We start from the raw sequence: 19,237 nt of genomic DNA on the forward strand, positions 1-19,237 counted from the left end.
ATGGAAGAATGTTAAAAATGCCAATTAAATTTTAAAATGTGTTTATAGCCAAAACATTATGAATAGAACACACAAACACACACAAATTGAGGAAGTATTCCTCCGATATTTGAAAAAAAATCATCTCCTTCAGCAAAGAAGTTGTCCCTGTCATTGACAAATGATTAGAGACTCGACATCCAACTTTGTTGTTTTGCTTTCTTCTTACCTATTAACATAAGATATCAACCCACATTCATGTTGGAACTGCACTTGTTCATCAGTTGAAATAATAGATGGGCGACACTCTGGATATAGGAGCCCAGAGCCAAAATCAAAAGCATTCCGTGGGAATCTGCTGACTACAAGGAAATTACAATAAAGAGTATTGTATCATTTGTGATTTATAAATTGCTTTTGCACAGTCTTTATGTCAATAAATATTTACCAGCTTGCCACTGAACACTTTCTTCATGTACTTCAATCTATTTCATTATGGCCTAGGCCAGGTAACACGGGGTTTTTACAACCCTGGAGAATAAATCATGTGCCATAAACAATATTTATTCTTTTCCTCCTTTCAGCCCTGCTCCATCCATATGGGAGCTAACAGAAGGTCCCCCAAAGACACGGTCTGAATTCCCAAAGCATCTGCAAGAGACTTCCTAGTCTAGAAGCCATGAGATCTGCAAGGTTCTGCCTCCCTTTTCAAACCGAACTCAAAGGTTCTGTTGGAAACACATAAGTTGACCCTTAAACAACATGGGGGTTAGGGGCGCTGACCCCCAACACAGTCAAAAATCTACATAGAACTTTTTTTTTAAGATTTTATTTATTTATTTACTTATTTGACAGAGAGAGAGAGTGAGAGAGGGAATACAAGCAGGAGGAGTGGGAGAGGGAGAAGCAGGCTTCCCACCCAGCAGGGAGCCCGATGCAGGGCTTGATCCCAGTACCCTGGGATCATGACCTGAGCCAAAGGCAGACGCTTAACGACTGAGCCACCCAGGCACCCCTACATAGAACTTTTCATTCCCCAAAAATATTACAAATAGCATACTATTGACGTAAACCTTGCTAATAACATAAACAGTTGATGAACACAGATCTTGTATGTTATATGTATTATATCCTGGATTCTTACATAAAGTAAGCTAGAGAAAAGATATTAAGAACATTATTAAGAAGTGAAATACAGGGACGCCTAGGTGGCTCAGTTGGTCAAGTGTCTGCCTTCGGCTCTGGTCATGATCCCAGGGTCCTGGGATCGAGCCCAGCGTCAGGCTCCCTGCTCGGCGTGGAGCCTACTTCTCCCTTTGCCTGCTGCTCCCCCTGCTTGTGCTCTCTCTCTCTCTCATTCTCTCTGACAGATAAATAAATAAATAAATCTTTTTTAAAAAAGTGAAATACATTTGCAGGATCCTACTGTATTATTAAAAAAAAAAATCTGCATGTAAGTGGACCCATGCAGTTCTAACTCATGTTTTTTCTTTTCTTTTCTTTTCTTTTTTTAAACTCATGTTTTTCAAGGGTCAACTGTACTATCAAGTTCCGACACACTTCACCTGGGAAGTGAATCCTATTTTCAAAGCAAAATTAGGTACATGTTCTGACAATGGTTTTTATATGGAAACTAAGAATGTTGCAGGGGATTTAGGTTATATGGTTGTATTCTCAGACTGCATACCTTCTGGCCCCATGACTAAGAAGTTTATTAATGAGGTTTTAAAGCATTGATCAATAAATCCCTGACGATCAACTATTTAGGAGAAAAATTAGACCTAAAGAATAATAAAAGAATTTCGCATGTCTTACTATTGTTTCTGAGGAATACAATTTCTGGTCCAAATTAAGAATCAGGATGTCCAAGAGTAGTGTTATTTTAAGTCTGTTTGGGAAAATGCACCCTAATTCCAGGACCATTGAAGATATTGCTGAGTATAGTGGAGTCAAACAGGCCAAAACTGTAGTGCTGGGATTGTGACCCGAAGAACTGTGTGAGATTCTAGAGCTTCTCTAACTTCCTCCTATTTAATTTTGTTTGAGGACACTGTTTGCATCCCTATAGCTTTATTAGGATGCTCGTGCTCTTAAAAGCAGTGATTATGTTTTCTTTTTATATCCCAAATGACTGACATATTATACAGCATAATTTAGAAGCTCTATCACTGCACAAGGAAGAGATTCTTCACAACTATTAGGTTATAACTTAGCATCCCCAGCCAGGGCACTGGGAGAGAAAGGGTGTGTGTGTGTCCTCTGACCCTTGCACAGAGAAAGAAGCAGCATTCGTGGATCAGAAAGAGAGCTGGCCTTGTCACCACAGGAGCTGGGTTTAGATCCCAGCTCTGCTTCATGTGACCTTGAGCAAGCGTCTTGCCAAATGCATCCTGGGTCCCTCCACTTGTCCCCATCTCCACCAGCACCCCCTTCATGCAGGCAGCTATCACCTCGGTTATGACATCTGGAGCAGCCATCCCTTGGCTCTCCCCATGTCCACTCTTGCCTTCTCCCAGATAGTGTCCCCACAACAACCTGAAGGAGTTTTTATAAAACAAATCTCATCATTTCATTCCACTGATCAAAACTCTTCATTGCCTCTCCCTGTCCTCAAAGATAATGTTCAGGTTCCTAACAGAGCACACAAAACCCTCACAATCTGCTCCTTGACCTGGTCCCCACTGAGCCTTATGGCACATCATTCCACTATGTTCTGGTCACCCTGGCCTATTAGCTCCTCACTTATGCAAACCCCTTCTCGCCTCTGAGCCTTTGCTTAAGCTCTTTCCTCCCTCTCTCCCTTCCTTACACCTCATTTCATCTGGCTAACTCTCACTATTCTTACAGACCTAATATACTGTTTCCAGAAAACGGTCTATAATTCCCCAGACTAGGACATAGCACCTCATACTTCTTTCTCATGCACTTATCTCAAAGGTATTTAATAAACTATTTGTAAAATTATTTGTTTGATGTCTGTCTCCCTTGGCTCAACTAGACTCTGCATGAGGCCAGAGATGTGTGTGTCTGCCCCTCACAGTATCCTCATCACCTAGCACATAGTAGGTTCTCAGTAAATGTGTTGAATGAATAGTTGGAGAAGCTTTATTCTCTGAAACTGCTGCCTCATTTACAAATGGCAATAATGCCCATTTCACAGGATTGCCATGAGGATTAAACCATACAACTCATGTTAAAGTTCTATCATGGTGTCTGGTATATGGTAGACATTTAATAAATGTTTGTTAAGTGACTATAAGCACTACAGCTTCTAAAATGGCACTTCTTTAAATGGGCCTCATATGAAGACTAGGCTAGTAATTAGCACTTGTGAAGATTTCTTTATTAGGTGATTAATACAACTTAAACCTTGGGTGTTGAGGCTAAGGTATTATTAAGACAAGTGCTGTGATTGGCACTTGCTGGGCATAGGCAGTGGCCTCGTGCCAAACCAGGACACTCAACAATGTTGTCCTGGGGGATGGGGTTCACCGCGAGCTGGGGAAAGGGGAGGGGGACCGTCTATGGTGCAAGGGGAATCCAGGTGTACAAATAAAGGCAGAATCATACTTCGAGGCTGGTGATTTCAAAATTCAGCCCAGAATTCAGAAAATTTATCTTTTGCTCTTTCTTAGGAAGTTTGTAGTTGGTGAATTAGATGCAATTAAGGGAATAAACTCAGAAAGACGTGGGATCCAGGACACACTTCATCCAACCCAGGAAAAGTGAGACCGGAATTCCTGGGATAATGGAGGAGAGGTCAGAAACCCAGGAAGTCAATGGAGCAGTCAGAGCAGGGTGGAGGATTCTGGGAGAAATGTCAACTGGGGAAAAGGTAGAGCTGATAGACTACCTGATGGAACAATCTGATTGAGAGGGAAAAAAAATGTCTTACTGAGATTTGGAGAAAGGAGTTGGGAGAAAAATTGGTGACAGGTACTTAGAAGACCAAGCAAAGGAAAAATGAAGTCATTCTGAATGCCAGAGTGAGGTGGAGGGCAGAGGTAGAGGATGAGGACTGGTCAAAGAAAGAATATCAACTCCTGGGGCACCTGGGTGGCTCAGTCGTTAAGCGTCTGCCTTCGGCTCAGGTCATGATCCCGGAGTCCCAGGATCGAGCCCTCCATCGGGCTCCCTGCTCCTCGGGAAGCCCACTTCTCCCTCTCCCACTCTCCCTGCTTGTGTTCCCTCTCTCGCTGTGTCTCTCTCTGTCAAATAAATAAATAAAATCTTTAAAAAAAAAAAAAAAAGAATATCGACTCCTAATGTATTAAGTGGCTCAGCTGTGAATACTCACTGTATAGTTTTCACATAGTGACCTCAACTTACCCAACATGCTGATATTACTACCTGGAGGATGGGGACAGGACTTTGAGTATAGATGGAGACAAGGGGCATGGCGAGAGGAAGGCACTGTAAGTGACTGAAGTCCTCATTTTTGATGGCAATAAACTCAGTCAGTCAATAAGAAAAGCCATTTAAACATGTTGAGAACGATGGAGATAAGGGCCTGAAGCCAGAACTGAAAATATTGGAGTGCTGAGCTAGGAGGGGCTACAGTTGACTATTATAAACCTGTGGCACTCTTTGAATGTTTGAACTAGAAACGTGTATTTATTTGATGAAAAAAATTAATAAAAATGAATTTTAAAAAAACAAAGGAGGAGATGTGGCAAACAGTGTTTGAATTATTTATTTTTATTTTCTCTATTTCTCAATTAAAAAAAGTCCACCTTTATATTTTATACAGGGGAAAAATAAAATCAACTTCTTGAAACAGAACCTCAGATTTGAACAGGAAGAGAAATTGGAAAGCAGGTCTAGGAGAGAATTTGTAGAAGGGGAAAGGAGATTTCCAGGGTGATGGACTAAGTGATGAGGAATATGTTTGATTCAGAACATCTTTCTCCCCAATCACTCTAGCATCCAGGTCCCCCAAATTACAGGGCCCCAGGCACTCTCTGCACCGCCCCTTCACCATGTCCCAGCACTGAGTCAATGGGCAGTGGGTGTGCGCTTCCCTTATTTCTGGCCTGTTGCTATCACCAAGAGTCACAGCACATGGGGCCTGCTGTAATTCTCCTTTACAGCACTCAGCACAGGGCAAGGGCAATTAGGCACTAAGAATACTTACTGAAGATGCAGAGGCAGGTAGTAAAACTGCAATAGGGAGCACATAGGCTGCGGGGTCTCCTAAACCTGGTTTGAATCCTAGCTCCACACCTATAAGCTGCTGGCTGCAGGACCATGGGCAAGTCACTTCCCTCTCTGGGTTTACCCATCTGTGAAAGAAGAGGGTTGTGGCCTGGCTGTGAGCATTCTGAAGAAAGCCGGGGTCTCAACTGTAGACTTGTACTTCTCTCTTGTTTGCAGAATGGGATTCCACCCTGCACTTGGCTGTCTCTAGGTCTCCCGAACTCAGAGGAAGGAACAGGAAACAGTCTCCTGGCAGCTTGGCATGGGGAAAAATAAAGACCTTAGCATCCAAATTCTCTATATTCTGAATTTTAAGAAATCCCCCCCTTTATTGCTATTGACTGTAGCACCTGGTATCTCTAAGCCTCAGCCCTTCTACAGTTCTGACCAGTAATGTGGCTTGTTCCTCATTGATACCAACCCTCATCCCCCTCCCTTAGTCACTTAGGTCGTTGCTGCCTCCACTCTGGTAAGTCAATTGCCATGTCTCCAAATGTTTCCCATATTCCAAAATGTGTTGAAATGTCTCCAGTGACCTCTCCTCTTCTGCCTTTCTCCTTGTCTTATTCTGCTCTTTTTTTTTTTATCCAGGTAAAATTTACACAACATAAAAATCATTTAACCATTTTGAAGTACAGAATTCAATGGCAATGAGTGCATTCACAATGTTGTGCAACCACTGCCTCTCTCTAGTTCCAAACATTGTCATCGCCCCAAAAGGAAACCCCATACCTAGTAAGCAGTCACTCCCTGTTCCTCCTCCTTCCTATCTCCTGGAAACCACCAATCTGCTTTCTGCCTCTATGGATTTGCCTATTTTGGATGTTTCCAATAGACAGAATCACACAATATGTGACCTTTTGCGACTGGCCTCTCTCACTTCGCATAACATTTTCAAGGTTCGTCCATGTTGTAGCGTGTGTCAGCACTTCATTCCTGATCACGGCTGAATAATATTCCGTTGCATGGATATACCATATTTTATGTATCTAGTCATCAGTGGATGGACTTATTTCTTCTCTTTTATTCCTTTCCTGGCATCAGGGGTTGGAGTTAGAAAAGAGAGATGACATATGTGACTGGTAAGGCTGCCATGGTTTGCCGAAACAATGCTGCTAAGTATGGATACAAGCCCCATCTCCCAACCACACAACAGCCTGGCTTTCATTTTTACCTCTGCTTTAGAAATCTGTCCCGTGACCAGTCCCTGTTAGAGTGACCATCAAAAGGATGCAGTCCACCCCATCAGAGTCACAAATAGAAATCCATTCCTCTTCTCTGGCCTGGGGTCTCCCAGCCAAGGAATCTCCCAAAAACGTGGTTGGGAAGGCAATCCCAAATTGTTTGGAAATAGCATGACTGTTTGGTTATTAGATAAGAGTATCTTAACCCCAAGAATATTTAAAATTATGTATAGAACTGGTAAAGTATTTCAAGTCATTAGAATATTTGTATTAAAGAACAATTCCCCAGAGCTAGTGTTTTAAGAGCACATAATCTCATTCTACAGAATCTCATGCTCCACACCCTAGTCATTCTGAGACATGAGCAATATCCCAGTCGAAGAATTAGTTTGAAGAGATAAATGTATGCTCTTAGGTCTCAGTAATCATTTTCAGAATATTCAAAATATGGTCTATTTTGAATGTGGTCTCTAGAAAAAGATTAAAAATAGAAGGTTCCCAAGTCAGTATCTGAATCAAAAGAGTTCGGGGTACTCCTGATGAAATGTCAACCTCAGACTCTCGAATTTCTTAAACATAGAAAATCTGAACCACTCCAGAGAGGGTGGAGCGTATTTCCCAGAAACCCAGCCAACAAGGTTCATGGGAAAAAAGAAAAAAAAAAACACAAGCCCCCAGAAAAAGAGCCTACGGCAAGTTCTTTTTTTACTTCAGCCTTACTTTTTGGCACTGCTGGGTGCAACGCTAACCTTTCTTTGTCCTGATTTTGGAAAGGAGGAAGTCCTTTCTCGACACCTTTCTTGAGATCTCATGCCAGTGGGGATTCAGCCCTTCTCAGGAGGCTTCTCCCATCATTTGGGAAGCAGAGGCACAGGGCTGCGTGGCAGAGTTCCCGGACGAGAGCATTCCAGGAGCCCCTGCCTAACTGGGGTTGGGCCTTTGCCCCAGATTTGCACAAGTATATGAGTTTGCTCCCTACCAGGTCTGCCCTCTCTCCCACCGGAAAAGACGTGGGCCACCTCTTGAAGAAAGCCACGAGGGGCCACACTCTGTAGGTTTCTAGCACCACCCATAGTCCTCAGGGGCTGAGAAGCAGGTTCCTTACCGTGACAACCAAATAGCCACTGGCAGATAATACGGCCCTGCGGTGAAGAGAGGGGCTGGTCCATCTCCCGGGCCTATGCGCGGGCAAGCAGGGCAGCAGACTCTACAGAGAGACAGCGACATGGGAGCACAAGAGGAGGGCACAGCAGCAAAACAGGTCAACAGGGCCAAGACGCCAGGCAGGGAGACAGCAAAACAAGCCGGTCAGCATAGCTGTTGGGTGGGTACCTTCTTAGGAAAGACAAGTGCAAACACTGATGATGTAGTTCCAGTAGGGACTGCAAAAGAGCTTCCCCTTCTGGTCATATTCACCCCCCTCAACGGGACCATCCCCGTGTCATCATACCATCACCATCATCATCAATATAAATGTACACCATGCTATTGATCATGCCCAATGTGACCATCCCCGTAACTGTCACCATAGCATCACCCACACCACCATCAGCGCACCAAAACCCTGGAATCAGCACCAATAAGCATGGGCCTCATGTCGGGTACTCTGTAGAGAAAGGAGGAAAGCAGAAGCTAGACCCAGCCCAGCCCTCTAGGAATGAATTCTCAGCGGCAGCAGCATTATTAACTAAAATGTATTGAATGCTTACCACGTACCAGGCACTGTGTAAGGATTAAACCCTACAATACCCCATAAGGCATGAATGCCCTCACATTACAAATGACAAGATAGATTGAGCGGAGCTAAGTGATGTGTATGAGCTAAGGAGTAGCAGCACCGGGGTTTGAGTCCAGGCAGTCCTCTTTCACGACTGACACCTCACTTTGATGTATTTTGCGTCCCACCACCTTCTCCAGTTGTCTTCGAATTGGGGCACATACAAGAGGAAGAAAATATTAGAACTGCCACACATTCTTACTTATCATTTCATCCTTTAGTTTCTATTTTATATGTGTTTTATGATATACTTAACCACCCTTATTGAGTATATATACAATTTATAAATAAATAATTCATATTATGGATACACACTTAATTCCTTACTGATAGAAGTATGCAATCAAAAACGCTTGGAGACACCTGGACAAAGAAAGCTAACATGACTAACCCACATAGCTGGGCAAATGGAAAAGTAAATCAGTTGGGTCTGAGCTTACCTCTGGGAAAATACAAGGCAACGTATAATAATTCTGAACCATGATAATAATTGTGTTCTGCAGAACTAAAGTCTTGATTTCAACAAGTGACTAAAAATTATGACATATCCTTCTGAACGGCCTCTCTTTAATTTTATCTGTTACCATTTCCTATTACTAACAGTCCTGTACTGGTAACAATTTACATGTATTAGTTTAATAAATTTTTAATTAAAGGGATATAGTTTCATCCCTTTCTAAGTCCTCTCTGAAAATGTCCCAAATGTTTCTTCATTTTAAGAGTAGGTGTAGGCTTTTCAAGGGAATGCTTATTTTCTAGAGATACATAGTACAAAATGTAGGTGTGAAATGACAGGTTGTCTAAGATACGCTTCAAAGGAATCTGGAGGTGGCAAGTGGATGGGGATCAGAAGAGGCAGAATTGGCCAAAGGTGGATCATTAAGGAGGCTTAGAGATGGATATTTGGGGTATGTAAGTTATTCTGCCAACTTATATGTTTTAATTCCATAATAAATAGTTAAAAATAGTTAACATGTTAAAAAAAAAAAGAAAAGCACAACTTTATTTTTTTTTTTTACTGAGCACTGTGAGAACTCACCTCTCAGTTGAGAAAGGAAAAGGATGCTCAAATGTGGATTTCACAGAAATTATTGTAAGCCCTTTTGCGTCTTCCTAAAATCATGAGTTTGTCTAATGAATGTGCATCCATTGTTTGCTATTATGTTAGAATCAACCTCACATAAGAAATAATAATTAGGAGAGGGAAAAGAAAAAGGGCCTAATTTGAAAACAATCATCGCATGAGCTATGCAGGGAAAAACTCAGAAAAGAAACAAATGTCATGGATCGTTGAAATGTTGTCCTTTGCAAACACTTTTCGGCTGATATTTTTGGTGTGGGCAGCAACGACAGGACCTCACCCACACAGGGAGCTCCCAAGGCTGAGACCATTGACTTGGAATCTGATTGAAATCCGAATGGCATCACTCAGACGGATATGTGGCAGGTCAAGGACCCCAGACCACATCTCAAGGGAAACGGTGAGCATTCTCACAGCAACAAGAAAAACCAGCAAATGCCGATCGCATTGCCATTGGAATTAAACCACAGGGCAGTTCACCTGCATGTTCATCAAATAATGCAGAGAAGGCAGGAACCGGCGGTGTTCACCACGGCCTATAACTACTGAAAAGGTACAAAATTGCTCCCAGGGCAACACACACCTGTTGGCCATTATCCACCCCCCACCCCCACTCCTAGAAACCTGAGCCATCCCTGCCAAGAGGCCCCGGGCAAGAGTCTTTCCGGAGTTCAGCCTCCGAGCTCTCTTCAATCCTTTGTGTTCTGAGTAAGAATTTCCACACTGAGAGCTCACTTCCAATTACGCCCCGAGATAATATCAAAATGATAGGTAAAACTAGGCCCAGCTCTCTGGCCGGGCAGCCAACGCACACAGCGCCACAGGGAGAAAGCGGGCTGATTGGGATCTCGAGCGCTTGTGATGTCTTCTTGGACAGCGGCAGAGGACGGTGGGGGCCGTGTCATCGGACTGTGCTACCGAGAAAGTCATGGGGAGAGAAGCTCACGAGTGCTCTCGTTGCAACACGGGCTTTCCTGGGAAGGGAGAGGGTGGGTCCGCCTCCCGGCGACACTTGGGACCGAACCAAAGACACGTTAGGAAGAGCCAGGCTGACGTGAGAAAACTAAAGTTGGTGAGTCCAGCTGGTGGCCTGCATGGTGACGGAGCCTGAAGACAAAAACAGAGATGGGAGAGCTTCAGAAGGTCACTAGGGTCCACCCCACCCAGCGGAGGAGCCAAAGGTTTGGGGTGGGGGTTGGCCTTAGACTCTCCATAACCTCCATCAGCAAACCTCCAGGCTACTCCCAAATAAACACACAGTCTGAAGGGGAAAGAGTGCTGATTCTGCACGGGCTACTTCAAGGAGAACTCCTGTCGCCCCAGTGAAGATATCAGCGTGCCTAACCCTCTCCTACCGAGGAGTGTTGGAACTAGCCCTGTCCCCTCAGCCCCACAGATAGTCAGTGCTTCAATCAACCTCACCAGCGGTCAATGTCCGCAGAGACTAGGACATCCCAGCCCCGCCCCCCCCCCCCCGCCCCCGCCCCGGGGTCGGAGGAACCTACCCTGCTGTCAATGGCGCCATCTGAAAAACTCTTCCTAGCCATTTGGTGGTGCAGATCGTGAGCCTGAAAATGTTCTTATTCCCTTTAAGCCAGTCATTAATTTCTGGAATCTGCCTAAAGAAAGCGAGCCTCAACAGGATAAAAGTTCTACACAAAACTGTTTTCACAACATTCTCTACAAATAGCAAACAGTCGAAACTAAGGAAGATTAATAATGAATGATACATCCACTCAACTTGATAATGCTCGGCCATTGCAAAGATGTTGATATCGAGGATGCAGCAATATAAAAAGAGGCTTGTGATATCTTAGAGGAGGCTGACAATGTGAAGAAACCAGGATGCCGAAATCCCTATTCATTAGGCTAAGTTCCTATTTTTAAAGAAGACCCATTTATAGGGGCGCCTGGGTGGCTCAGTTGGTTAGGCGACTGCCTTCGGCTCAGGTCATGATCCTGGAGTCCCAGGATCGAGTCCCGCATCGGGCTCCCTGCTCAGTGGGGGGTCTGCTTCTCCCTCTGACCCTCTCCCCTCTCATGCTCTCTCTCTCTCTCTCTCTCTATCTCATTCTCGCTCTCAAATAAAAAAATAAAATCTTAAAAAAAAAATAAAATAAAATAAAGAAGACCCATTTATAAAAATGACTAGAAATGAGCCTGTTGATACAAGGCATGTAGAATAGTCGAATTCGTAGAGATGGAAAATAGAATAATGGTTCCCAAGGACTGGGGAAAGGGAAACGGGGAATTATTGGTTAACAGGGACAGAGTTTCAGTCTGGGATGATGGAGAAGTTCTGGAGATGGATGGTGGTGATGGTTAAACAACAATAAAAAATGTCCTTAATGTCACTGCCTTGTACACTTAAAAATGGTTAAAGTGGTAAATTTTATGTTAGGTATATTTTGCCACAATAAAAAAAATATGTGCCCAAAAAATGGCTAGAAGGAAATAAACTAAAAAGAAGCTGTATTTGAGTGGGAGAACTTTGCATGATTGTTTTTTCTTATTTCTAGTTTTCTGTATTGTTTAAAATGTATACAAGGAATATATTTAGCTGATCATGGAAAATCCAACGAAACTGATTTAAAAAAATAAATTTCAACATGCTATTGAATAAAAATGTCTAGAATGTCTTTCTACAAGTTTTTCAGGGCAATAATAATCCACGTTCCTCACTTAGGTTAAATACTGCACCTTGCCTGAGTACCCTGCCCATTTTACAGAGGAGGAAACTGAGGCTCACAGAGGTTGGGTGACCGGCCAGGATCCACATTTTTGCCAGGGATGGTTTAAATGATTCTGATCGTTGCAACCTTAGGCTGTTTATGCTGGATTTGCCAACACAGATCACCAAGATTTCACATTTATTTTGCCCTCAGACATAAGCTCTCCAAGATGTAGAGAAAGAGCTCGTCCATTAAATGAAATTCCAACCAGCTTCTACCTTCCTTATCTTTTCGGCTCTCATGACAAAAACAAAACAAACAAAAACCTGCTTAAAAAAAAAAACTCTTGGATTTAATCCAAAAAAAAAAGAAAATTTCTTAATAGATCCTATAGCCAGCCAACAAACTTCAGTAAACTTTCCCCAGTCTCTGCTTCTCAGGATTAGGACCCTGAGGCTTTGAAACTCTGAATCATTAAGGACTCAGCTATGTTCAAGAAGTGGGACACCCTGAGGTAGGAAATTTAGACTAACTTATGTTGGAATGGTTTTTTACAGCGAGGGCTATTAGTGATTTAATATCCTAATTTCATTCATTTTCATCCGTTAGAATACTGAGTTACCTGGAGCACGTATTTCTCCCACATTCTCGTTGTTTTTCATTTTAAATGAGGCAGCAGAGTGTCTGGGGGACGAGTATCAAAGGGTCTAAATGCTTCAGTGAAGAAGGTGAATTTCACACCTGCTGATGTTCTAGGCATCACTTTGCCTTCAGTGATCTTCGCGCCCGGGAAATAAAAAAAATCAGGCAGTTCATGTCAAGCACAAGAAGAATTCTTGAGCTCTTTGCTAAATTCATTGAAACAAAGGAAATCAATTCTAGTATTCAGCACCTAGTAATTAAGGAACAACGCCTCATTAGTAATAAAGAGAATATGGAGTAAGGAGAGGTCTCAGCTGGAACTCCTGCCAAACCCAGAGAACCAGCTTGGTTGGAGGAGGAGACAGATAGATACCAGTGAGTCAGTCAAGTTCAGTATACACAGAAAGTCATTGAGGCAGGGGACATTCTATGAATCAACACCAAACTGTGCTCTGAGTTTCCAGGTTCTGTGAGAGTCACAACACTAAGATAAGATGCCTCAGGAATACGCTACTGTAGAGAATTCACAGCAAAAGGTCAAAAAGGCACAGGGAAGGAACTTGATCTCAAATGTCAACTCTGATGGGTAGAGGCTGCTTGGAACGCTGCGTTGAGGAGGGTCTGAAGCTACAATTCCAGAGACCAAGAGAAGGTGTGGGGAGAAGGGGGATGGTGCACCAGATATTTGTCACCCCTGGCCCAAACTTTCATGAAAGTCACTCTTCCAAAATGTAGGCTGTCTAGGCAACATCTGTCTTAGGTAAAATCTAGAGGAAGATGGAATTTGTTTTTAGCACACCACGCTCCCCTCGACCTTTCCCTTCCTCCCAGTCTCCAGCACCCAATAGCCTTCTTCCTTTCACCATGAGTTCAGCCTCTCCATTTCTCCAGGGGGCTAATGACAAACAGTGTCAAGTCCTAAGGATTGCCGTGCCAAAGCAGCTGATGTGAGATCCCTGGTGGCCCTGTTCAGGTCTCAGAAGCCTGGCTCAGAGCCACACACCGGTGCATCTGGGGGTGGGAGAAGGGAGACTCAGCAGAAGAGGGGACCCCAACCAGAGGCCATCTTTCTTCCTTCAAGACAGAAGCTTGGACAAAAGGCAGAAGAACATGGACAAGGCTGTCCTCCTTTCGTGTCTGGAGTAGCCTTGAGTCTGGTCCAAAGGCAAGCCTCAAGCTCTTCACTGTGAAAATTAGATTCAACCCTAGTCGGATGAGCTCACCCGAATAAGAGCACCTTCTCTGCTCTTGCTGCATGTGTTCAGGAGACCCATCCTGGGGCGCTGGAGGACCCCTCCTACTCCATTCGAACCAAAGGAGTCTGGAGGCCACCCTTACAAACCTGTGGGTCCCCGGACCTACTGTTCTGCCAATATCACTAGGACATTGAATAAATGATAACTACATGAAAGGATCAATAGCCGCCTCTGGCCCTTCAAGACAGCAAAGTCTACCCAGGGATAGACCTTTCTGAATAAGGCCCCAGCCGATAAAAATAAAAAGGCCAGGCCCCCCGACCTTACTATGAAGGCAGCTGATCTTATCAAAGCTTCCTATAGCTGAGTCGACCTCACCCAAGAGATTTTCTGTTACCTCTGAGCTGGTTCTAGTATACCCAGTCAGGACATGGTGCTGCTACTGGGTGGCCAGTCAACCCAGCTCTGCCTCTCTTAGCCTGGCTACGCCCTCGACCCTCTACCCACCAGGGACAGAATGGCACATCCATGGCCCATACAGGGCACAGGTGAATTGCAAGGACTTTAGGTCAGGCCAGCTTTGGCATAAATGATTTTGGGCTGAAAAACTCCGCCAGTGACTTAAGCCTCTGTGTCTCAGACTGTAACCGGAGGATAATTATGTCTACCTCACTGGTATTCTATGATGTCTGCTAGAATGGAGCTCCAGGGGCTAGAGGGGCTGCCGGGCTGTTCAATGCACAAAGTAGCCCCCGCCTGTGGCACCCCCTAGAGTTACGTGTTGTTAATTGCTTGTGGTGGCCCTGCCGCTGGGACAGGGGCTTTGTTTGTCCTGTCCCTCGATCTGCCCTAGATCTAGTGCCTAAAATAGTGCCTGTCTTGAAGTAGGAACTCAATAAATACATGCTGGGTGAATGACTAGGACCTTCACAAGGACTTCGGGCAATAACTTCGGTACAGGGCCCAGCTGCAGTAAGCACTCAGTAAATGGTAACAGTGGTTATTGTTGATGATTTTGCTGAGGTCTCATAGGAAAAACTTTCTCCTTGAGCCTGGCTTTCATAAATTCATGGGGCACTGGACTTGAACATTGGGCGATATCCTCCACCAAGCCCTAAGCTCCTGACAAAAGTTGCTTTTCTCACACCCTACCACCCGGTGGCTGGAAACTTTGCCCTTCTCTCTCGCCTGGCCCGGCCTGGCCTCTTTCCGCCCCCAGCCCTACTTTGACCCCAGTCTGCCCCCAAGGCCGCTGCAGGATATCTGGCTGCCACGGGGCTGGCTGCCTCCTCTTCGTGTGACAGTCAGGACTTTCTCTTCTCTGCCTCTTCTTGGCGCCTCCATTTGGCACCAGGACTGCTATTCAGTAGCTCAGTCCTCCTCAAAGGCCACAGCTCCTTCTTGGAAATGGCACAGATCTGAAAACAAGGGGCCCAAACATCTCTGCCAACAGGGACATTGCATAACAACAGCACCGCGTTCCAGGTGCAGAGAGCCCGGTTTCCGAGAGGCGACAGGAGCTCTTTACGACACTTGGGGAGGCTGCATGGCTGTTTAAGCTACCTCCCATCCTAAGGGACAGATCTGGTTTTGAAAATCAGACCACCCTGGCTCCAGCCTGGACATGCCTCTCCTTCTTCATCATCACCACACCCACGGGGACAATCTCCTTTCGGGGGACAATAGGTGGCTGTCACCTCTGTATAATATAAACAATGTCAAGAAGGAACCCACCCAAGAAATATGACCTCTCCAAATGCCTGGGATTCCACTATTAGTGATTCACTCCTTTGGTTCAGTACCACCCACTCTCTGGCTGTCCTGGGAAACACACATTCTCCTGGGAGGGGTGACACATTAAGTTCCTAACACCCGGAGTGAATAACTTCACTGGACATTTTATTTTCTCCTGACAGGAGAAAACACATGGGTGCTTGGCCCATGGAGTTGAAGTGGGTCTCACAGGAGTCAGAGAATGGGGAAGGCTCTGCATTCAAATTTCCTTAGTGTCACCAGGTTTCTAAAAGCTAGGCCCGCCTGCCCCCTCCAAAAGCAGCTGGCCCTGGAGCTGTTGATCTCCATGAGTTAATCACCAAAGGATTCAAAGAGGCAACATACAGAAAGGGCCAACTCGGTACCCCATGTATAATCGATACTTGACAAATGTGAGTCTGTCCTACTCCTCCCATGAATGGAAAAGATACATTTGTCTTGGGGGAGAGCACTGGTTCGCACCTGCTCCTCATCTTCTGGGAAAGACAAGTCAAAGAAATCAGGTTTGTCCTCAACTCCCTGTTATAGCACGGGCATTCCTCTGCCCAACCAGCCCACATCATCCCTGGCTCCTTTACCACCGTTATGGGAGAGAGCGAGAAGGCCGGCTGTCTGTGCTTGAGCTACCGCTTGGGTGGGGGAAACCTGGTTTCTTGGTCCCAGGGCTGTGAGAGTTTGAGGAGCCCCTTGTTTGGTGTTGATTTTGCTCTGCTCCCCAGCTCTCAGCCTTCTCTCCTATGGACCAGGTTCTGCTCTGGGCCTCAAGAGGTTGACCTCTGTGGACTGCATTACCAGCCTCCTCCACCCTCTACCTTCCAGTGACGCTCAGCCAATGGGAGGTGCCAGGAGCAGATTGGGGGGCAGGAGGAGAGAGGCACGAGGGATTAATTGCCCTCACTCCTTTCCTACTGGGTCAGGGTTATAACAGTAGCTGGTCCCCCAAGCCATGGTCACGGATCCCATGAGGCAACCCCTTTCCCATGGCTCCAGGGCTCACTGGGGTCATCTGCCTAGGGACTAGAAAAGACTTCTCACTCTTGCTAGTCCCTGGGGACCCTGCCATCTGTTACTGACCATCACCCTTTGCTTCCCATCCACCAGGTCTATTGTACAGACTAAGTGGGATTCCATGTGCAGTCTCTTCACCAATCCTTTTTGAGAAATGAAACACCCCTGAGAACTCCCCTCTGGGGGAGACCAGGTAGATCAAGATCCAAATTAACCTGGAGAGGTCACTCTGACTTCACAGCTTGGATCTGCTGATTCTCTACTTTGTGCTAAACATGAATTTCTCATTTAATCCTCCCAGCAGAGGTGTAGAAATGTCACATAACTTGCCCAAGATCACACAGTTGTATTTGACAAGTGCACAGGAGTGCCAGTAAGTATGCCAGGAAGTCAGTATCCAGGTCAACTTTTGGACTCTCGGTCAAATATTGGAATCAAATATTCCATTTCAGCCTCACTTCTCTTCACTACAATCTAGCAGGACAGATATTTCTGAGTTTATCTTCCAAAAGAGGCTCCGTTCAAAGAGCTATTTATGATCTTATTGGATGAAGTTGGGGAAGATGTGGCTGCCCTTAGAGCCCAAAATAAGTCAAGCCCTTGGCAAAGATGTAATGTGGACAATCTGCCTGGAGCCCCCTTCTCCTCTTCCTTGGGGTGCCTTGTCTATTCCCTTCAAGCCCCCTGCCCTACATCCTCAAGACCCCTCCTGCTGATCTATAGAATCCACTGACACCAGCTTACCTTTCTCATGTCCCAGTGCATGCCTTCAGTCCATTTCTCCCACACCCTGATCCCTGCTCCCTGAAAGTGCTCCAGGGTAATCCAAGATGACCTATTGCCTTAATGGATTTAAATATGCATATCCTAAAGGTAGCACACAAAAAGTAATATTAATGGTGGAAATTTTAAGTGCCAGGTTAGGCCAGCAAGGGAGATATTTATGGAAAAGGAAATCTCTTGCTGATTCCTCAAGGACACCACACAGATATCTAGATTATAGCTCCAAATCCTTTAATATGCAAGGTGTGCATATTGGCCTTTGAGGAGCCCTGGGACCTTTGTCTTCAGAGGCTTTCACAGAGGGAAGGGGAGATAAGAGGTAGGCTCACCCCAACTTAGAATGCAAGCACCTCCTCTTTTTTTCCATGACTGATAGTGAGTGTACACCAAATATTTCACATGCTCCCCTAATGTTCTAGCCTGCCTTCCAGCTTAGGTTGGGGCAATATAGTGAGGTCTGGCCACAGGCTCTGAGCATAAGGGACATGTGCCTCTCCTGAGCTGAAGCAACTAATGGCTGATGTTCCTCCTCCACCTCTCCCTTCCCCTGCCTTGAAGGTTATTTGTTCTAGATGGTGCACCTAGGAGGAAGGCCAACCAGCCTGCAACAGATATTTGGTGAGTAAAAAATCCATGTTTATGGTTTGAAATCACTGACATTTTAGGGTTGTTTATTACTGCGTCATAGCAGAGCCTATCCTGACTAATACACCATGTAAGACAAAATCCAAACAAGTGTTTGTGCTGAATAAGACTGTTGGCATTAATTTCTCATTCCCTATAACTCAAGAGCTAGAAAAGAAAAAATCAACATTTCCCAGCCACCTTTGAAAGCATGGTTCTAGAAATAAATTGGTTTCCCCCAATAATGTCCTTGTGTGAAGCAGTATAACATTATAGCAGAAAGATGAGTGTTCAGAGACATTGCAGTCACTGGACTCCTCATCCCTGAGTTCAGTCACAAGCTTCATGGGTGCCCAAGGCCCCTGTGGCAAAAGCAGCCAGGGTGGCGGCTTCCTAATCCCCGGATCACAACGACAGCGGGATCACTTTGAAATGGTGCTACCCAGTGCAACTCTTCAGATTTCCATTTCTCCAGCCCTTGCAACATCCTACAAGCTCATAATTCCCTGAACTGCATTCTTTTCTTATTGAAATATGCAGAGTGGTGGCTATTTCCTTTACTGTACTTTGAATCCATGTTGTTTTTAAAAGTTTGAAACCTTGTGAGAAAAGATAGCATAGTCACAAAGATGATGTAGAGCACTCTGAAGGCTCAAACCTGGGAGAAGTCAGATTCTCCGAGATCTCAGAAGTTTAGAGGGGAAAAATGTAGTGGGAAGAACTGACACACAACCGTGAATTCATTCTTAAAATGTAGCATCATTGAACATTATATCAAAAATGAGTGGTGTACTATATGTTGGCTAATTGAATTTAAATTAAAAAAGTAAATAAATAAATAAATAAATAAATAAAACTTAGCATCAGTGATTTAATGCAAATCCTTCCCGGCACAATCAAAGATGGGATGGAGGACCAGAAAATCCCTGTCCCTTCTCCAACGTGGCAGTAAAGGCAGAACTGTGGTTCAGATGGAGGTCCCCTGAATGTGGTTTCTACTAATCACTTTGCAGACTCCATCAAGAAGCCTGACAACAAACTGCTGGGAATGTCTCATCTGCAGATCCCCCCAGCTGCCCCAGAGGCACCCCCAATGTTCTCTGCACCCAACCTACACATACCCTGACCCCTTGGCTGGCTTCCTGTGCACACTCATGAAGGCAGCAAATGCATGCCTTTGTAGACAGCTAGTGAGCATGCAGGGAAAGTCAGCCCAACTCTGCAGGATTGGGAGAAAGTTGAGATTCAGCACTGCCCTGGGGGAAGCAAATGGGAAGCTGTCGGTGCTACGCTTGGGTTTGCAGGATTGAAAGAAGGCATAC

At 44.9% G+C, this 19,237-nt stretch overlaps 1 long non-coding RNA gene across 1 annotated transcript; it reads right to left on the reverse strand.

Annotated features, from left to right (window-relative positions):
• Window positions 1-208: 208 nt before the first annotated feature.
• On the reverse strand, window positions 209-9,263 carry LOC135362250 (uncharacterized). The gene is made up of 4 exons (XR_010406722.1): window positions 7,465-9,263; window positions 5,908-6,209; window positions 5,114-5,431; window positions 209-341 (listed from the first exon to the last, which is right to left on the reverse strand). It is a non-coding gene; the product is annotated as an uncharacterized LOC135362250 (long non-coding RNA).
• Window positions 9,264-19,237: the final 9,974 nt, after the last annotated feature.

The sequence above is a fragment of the Mirounga angustirostris genome, unplaced genomic scaffold (genome assembly GCF_029215605.1).
Source record: "Mirounga angustirostris isolate CCGP_5_RB_7025 unplaced genomic scaffold, mMirAng1.0.hap1 SCAF_13, whole genome shotgun sequence".
NCBI lineage: Eukaryota > Metazoa > Chordata > Mammalia > Carnivora > Phocidae > Mirounga > Mirounga angustirostris.